The 6,000-nt window shown below is 44.8% G+C and overlaps 1 long non-coding RNA gene across 1 annotated transcript; it reads left to right on the plus strand.

Annotated features, from left to right (window-relative positions):
* The first annotated feature begins 2,930 nt into the window (after window positions 1–2,930).
* Window positions 2,931–3,365, plus strand: LOC120965177 (uncharacterized). The gene is made up of 2 exons (XR_005757515.3): window positions 2,931–3,179; window positions 3,289–3,365. It is a non-coding gene; the product is annotated as an uncharacterized lncRNA (long non-coding RNA).
* The last annotated feature ends 2,635 nt before the right edge of the window (window positions 3,366–6,000 follow it).

The raw sequence follows: 6,000 nt of genomic DNA on the forward strand, positions 1-6,000 counted from the left end.
AAGGGTTGCAAACCGACGGGCCATGGGCTTGTTATATTTTCCTTTTTGCCGATACCGTCACACAAGTGGGGTGCAAACGGGTGGATCACGCAACCGGGTGCAAACTGACGGGTCGGGGGTTGTTATATTTCCCTATTTGACGATAACATCACGCAAGGGGGTGTAGACGGATGGATCACACAAAGGGGTGCAAACAGGTAAATCGTGCAAAGGGGTGCAAACCGACGGGCCATGGGCTTGTTATATTTCCCATTTTGTCGATAGTGTCACACAAGGGGGGTGGAAACGGGTGGATCACACAAATGGGTGCAAACCGACGGGCCGTGGGCTTGTTAGATTTCCCTTTTTGCCGATACCATCACGCAAGGGAGTGTAAATGGGTGTATCACACAACGAGGTGCAAACCGACGGGCCGTGGGCTTTTTGTATTTCCCTTTTTGCCGACACCATCACGCAAGGGGGTGTAAACGGGTGGATCACGCAATCGAGTGCAAACCGACTGGCCGTGGGCCTGTTAAATTTCCCATTTTGCCGATCGCTTCACCCAAGAGGGTGTAAACAGGCGTATCGGACAAGGGTTTGCTAGCGGGGGGATCGTGGGGTTGTTATATTCCTGCTTCTGTAGATTGCGTCACGTAAGGGGGTGCAAACCGGCGTATCATACAAGGGTTTGCAAGCAGGCGGATCGTGTGATTGTTATATCTCCCTTCTGCTGATCGCGTCACTTAAGGGGGTGCAAACGGTTGAATCGTGGGTTTCTTATACTCCCTCCGTTCCTAAATATTTGTCTTTTTAGACATTTCAAATGACTACCACATACGGATGTATGTAGACATATTTTAGAGTGTAGATTCACTCAGTTTGCTCCGTATGTAGTCACTTGTTGAAATGCCTAGAAAGACAAGTATTTAGGAACGGAGGAGTAGTTCCCATTCTTCTGCTCGCGTCACGTAAGAGGGTGCAAAGGACAGAGCACGCAGTTATATTTTCCTTTTTACTGATCGCGTCAGGCAAGAGGGTGCAGACGGGTGGATCGTGGGCTTGTTATATTTCTCCTTTTGCTAATGGAGAACACCAAAAACAAGCTTTGCCTTACAAGAAGATCATTGGCAAGGCTACCACCTTAGGTAGAAGCAAGCCATGGCCCGCTCAGCCCAGGAGCAATCCCCCATGATGCAGCCAACCTAGGGATGTGGAAGGTCAGTCGAGCAACATTTTCCTTCATCTGAGCCACCTGGTCTGCCGAACTATTTGTTGCAAGGTCCGCCACTGAAGAAGACCAAACAACATACCGATCCCACTACAGTTTGTGCGAGGCAACATGGTAAGCACGAGTGGATCATTGGTGCAGATCGCACCGCGCATCTACACTACTATTAAAAGAGCAATCTACATCTACATCTACATCTACACTACTATTAAAAGAGCAAACATTACTTATCCTAAACCCACGCGGATTAGTGTACACAGGACAATCAGTACCCTAGGATCTATTCCACTTAACGACATCTAAGGGTCAGTTTCGCCTCCATCTACACTACTATTAAAAGAGCAAACATTACTTATTCTAAACCCACGCGGATTAGTGTACACAGGACAATCAGTACCCTAGGATCTATTCCACTTAACGACATCTAAGGGTCAGTTTCGCCTCCATGGTCTGCCAACCAATTGGATGGCCCAGATTCGATGTTCTGCCACCGTACGTCCTGCCCCGCGCACGTCCGTCTTCAACCCAACCGCCCCTCGCATCCCTTCATTCTCGCAGGCACACGCGGGAGTTGTTGCCGCCGCCGAGCACGTGGGCTCCGCCGCCCTACCGCCAGACGTGGACGCACGCGGCCGTCGCCGTCGCCGCCGCCGGGCACGTGGCCTCCGTCGCCCCGCCATCTGGCGTGGAAGCACGCAGCCGTGGTTGTCGCCGCCGCCGTCCGATGTGGACTCTGGCCGTAGCCGCCACCGGGCACGTGGCCTCCGCCGCCCAACCTGGACACACGTGGTCGTGGCCGTTGCCGCCGCGGCGGGCCTGGCCTCCGCCGGCCTGCTGCCCGGCGTGGACGCACGCGGCCGTGGCCTCCGTCGCCCAGCCGCCGGGGACGTGTACGCACGCGGGCGTGGCCGCTGTCAGGGACATTGGCGCACACGGTAGAGAAAAGCTCCACCGCAACCTCTGTCGTAAGAATAAGATTATTTCTCCTATCTCTAATCTACTTGCAATCTGACATCCATTGCCAATTTGGCTTTCTGGAAATTCGGTGGCACATGAATTCTAATTCTAATTTGAACATGGAGCACTATTTTTTTTTTCTTGTGATAACCACCAAGCACGAACATGCAGTGCATGTATAGCTCTTGCCGAGTGAAATTTTTATATCATATTCCGTTGTCAATTTACCCTTTGTTTGAGGACAATAGGCTGTTCTCACATTAGCATACATCTAAACTTCTAGATTCATTTTTAATACATGGTCGTTTGAAGCACCCATCTTTGTACTGTTTTGTGTGTGTATGTATGGTTTTTTTTCCTTCTTCTGAAAGAATCATATATGCTTCGAGTTAGACTGATGGGCAATGCTAGAAATCACTTGGAAGTTACAGGTGTGTTGGTGCAGATTGCTTAAAAAAACTTTCATGTATCACTTTATTGTAACTCTGACGTTTAATTTGTGTTCAATTATCTGTAGTACAACCTAACTATTTGATCTTCGGGATGCTAATTTGTGCACACACAGAATAAAAACCGGTAGCGATGACAATGTTTCCTGTCAAGATCAATACCTGCTACATATGCATTGTTTCCTGTGATGATCAATTCCTGCTACACCTACACTAGATCCTGTGATGCATTGCGAGGCCTGGAACGACTTTAATTTTGAATATATTTTTAGTTTCGGAGCTGTTTAGTCCAGCAATGAAACACAGGTCATTATCCAGTCTGCTCGCACGATTGGCACACACAGCCACCGCCGACCATCGTTATCCGGCCATAATCCCGACGTCCTCCTCGCATCACCCTGCTGTGTGCCCCTGGCCGATTGCCTCGATACGCCATCCAAGCGCGCGTGGCCACAAAAGCTCTTCATCATGGTAAGGCGCAGGTACACGACGACAAGCTGCAGAACAACGAGCAGCTCGACAGTGGAGTACCGACGCGATACTTGTCATGGGGAATCGGGAAGGTACAGTGTTGGGTACATAATTTTGCTTGGTCGTCACTTTTCTTTCAAAGTATGTTCGCTGCAGAATGATTCTCGATAGCTCTTCCTCTCATGTATGTTTTCTTTTCAGCATAATCATAGCCCACTGTGTTGTATATTCTTTTCTCCAATGAGGGTCAGCTGCATGACCAATTGATTTCTCCCTTCTATCTGATTGCCAGTCTGCTGAAGACTTTCGGATAATTTGTATGTCTTTTTGGACTGGTCATTACTTTCTGAAATTAGGTACGATGATTTGGAGGAATTGATGTGTATGCACTGTTGTTACATTGCAGGATAGTGAATTGTGATAATTTTACTATTGTGTATACTCTGTTCTACATCAAATTTTCCTTTAGCATCTTAAAGATATTTCTCCACTTCATTCTTGTTACTCCCTCTGTAAACTAATATAAGAGTGTTTAGATCACTACTTTAGTACTCTAAACGCTCTTACATTAGTTTACGGAGGGAGTACTTTATTTGCAGCCTGGTTATATGTTGTTTGTGCTCTCTCATTACTATCTCAGGCCTATTAATCCATATATTAATTGTTCCTGAATTTCTACAGGCTCCCCTGATCACCATATTTATTTGGAAGCTACTAGAACAAGTCAATCTTAGTTTGGGCTATGTTGCAGCAATAGGCCTGTGCTTTTTAATCGTGTTTTAGCTGTTCATTTCAAGTGCACTAAAAATCGACATGTTTCATATTCCTCCAACGGTTTTGAGGTTCCGTACTTAACTCTTGCATTTTGGTTACTGTAGAGGAGTATGTTCATATGGTCAAGGCTGGTATCATCGACCCTGTAAAAGTGATCCAAAATGCACTTCAAGGTGCAGAATGGTACAACTTCAGTTCTCTAACCATGTACTTTATGTATGGCCATGACAGAAGTAATCAGACTTGTTTGACAATTTGTGTTTCTGTACAATGTTTATCCATTGATCACAACCATAGAGGTTGCAGATGAACGACGGGTTTTGAGGACAGTGTGGCATGATGCTTGCGTGAATTGTATTAGGGTGCACGCATTCTGTCCAACGGGATTTGACTGTAAATCTCTGTTCATTACTTCAGGTGTGCATTGAGCATACATGATTTGCCTGATGATAACAATTGATTGGCAGGTTTGGATTATATTTTTTTTTCGTGGGTCAGGTTTGGATTATATCTAACTAGAAAAAGATAACAACACGAGTGCTCAAGGTGATGAATATGTTCACCTACATTGCAACGGGCCATAAATATTTTGTGTACCCACTAATTTTTTGTTGTTGATTCTGTTTAAGTATATTCTTGCTAATTAGGATCAAAATGATGATGTTAATTTAGAGCAGTTGTTCCCCTACTCCATAGATCTACGGCATTCAACGGAGTTTGTTGAAGCAATGGCGTCAAAACATAAAGAATGTTATGGGAAGTAGGACTTGTAAGAAAATAATCATATTACAAGAATGGATAAATAGTGTCAATGAGAAAATGTTAAGTCCCCTCTCTCCATGTCCTTACCATGAATCTAACGCTTTATTGATCTGTTTTTAGCTTCTAGATGTTCTGCAACTATATACACAATAGATACTATCTGTCTGAACTATAGCTCCACTCCATGAGAAGCTGAGATAAACTAAGAATGGGGCAAAGAAATTCCGACCCTTCCTGCTCGCAGGCGGGCCTGCTATGACTCTCATGGGTGGCATTACGCAACTATCGAGCCTTCAAATTTTGAAGATAACAAGTAGCCTGAATCCAAGAAGAAAACTAATTCAGTTCTGCCAAGACTACTATATTTTGGGTATCTTTGTTCCAACTTTGCATTGACACCACTTGGACAATGTTTATGTGTTCCTTTCATTTTCACCAAGAAAATAAACATTCTGAAATCTTTATAGGATATTTGATGCCATTTTTACTATACAACAGACTAAATAGGCTACGCCCTTACATTCTCCGTGGAGAAGTTGTCCACCCAGTTGATTGCCATTTATTTGTGACATTTTTTGTACAGTTATGATTTATGTGGTGTGTTTGGTATCGTAAAAAGATGATTGATGGATTTGTACTTCTCCTTTTGTTTATAGAGAATGGGCCATCCTAGCGTATGAATTCATAATTCTATACCCGCATGAATTTGACATGGTTTGATTGAGGCGTGCGTTGCACATGCACGCTTACTAGTGGGAGCAAACGAGCGAGTTGCGACCTTGTTTATATTTTTCGTATTGCTAAAATTAGCACCCCCCGACACGCGACTCACGTACTATTTCAACCCCGATAGAAAAACTAAAAAACAATATGTTATTTGGTACCTATGGGGCATAAGTACATCTCCAACGCTGACCCACAAATTTGCTCCGATATCCGTCCGCGGACGGGGGACCAGTCCGCGGACATGGATGCCGGAGCCGGCCATCCAACGCTGCGCGTACATTTCAAGTCGGGTTTCAACTTAGCGGGCAAAATTCATGCAAACCAGCTGATATTCATCAAAGTTCGAAAAGAAAATAGCACAAATCATCCATACATAGCATGCAAATAAGTCTAGTACAACCATTTCTCAAATTCGATGTCCAACAAGTTTTTCAATGGATCATGTCACCCAACAATGTGTGTACGTAAATGGTTGTCCCTAGTTCCTATGGTACATCACGACGGCATGTACGGGCTACACAATGTATAGAGCAACATTAAGTGAATGAATGATTAAATCAACAAGTTGAGGAAGAAGAAACATAACTTACAATCTCCTCCTCTGCCGTGTGCAATGGTCACCTCACCTCCAGCTGAGCAACTACGTGACTA

Source organism: Aegilops tauschii, chromosome 1, assembly GCF_002575655.3.
Source record: "Aegilops tauschii subsp. strangulata cultivar AL8/78 chromosome 1, Aet v6.0, whole genome shotgun sequence".
NCBI lineage: Eukaryota > Viridiplantae > Streptophyta > Magnoliopsida > Poales > Poaceae > Aegilops > Aegilops tauschii.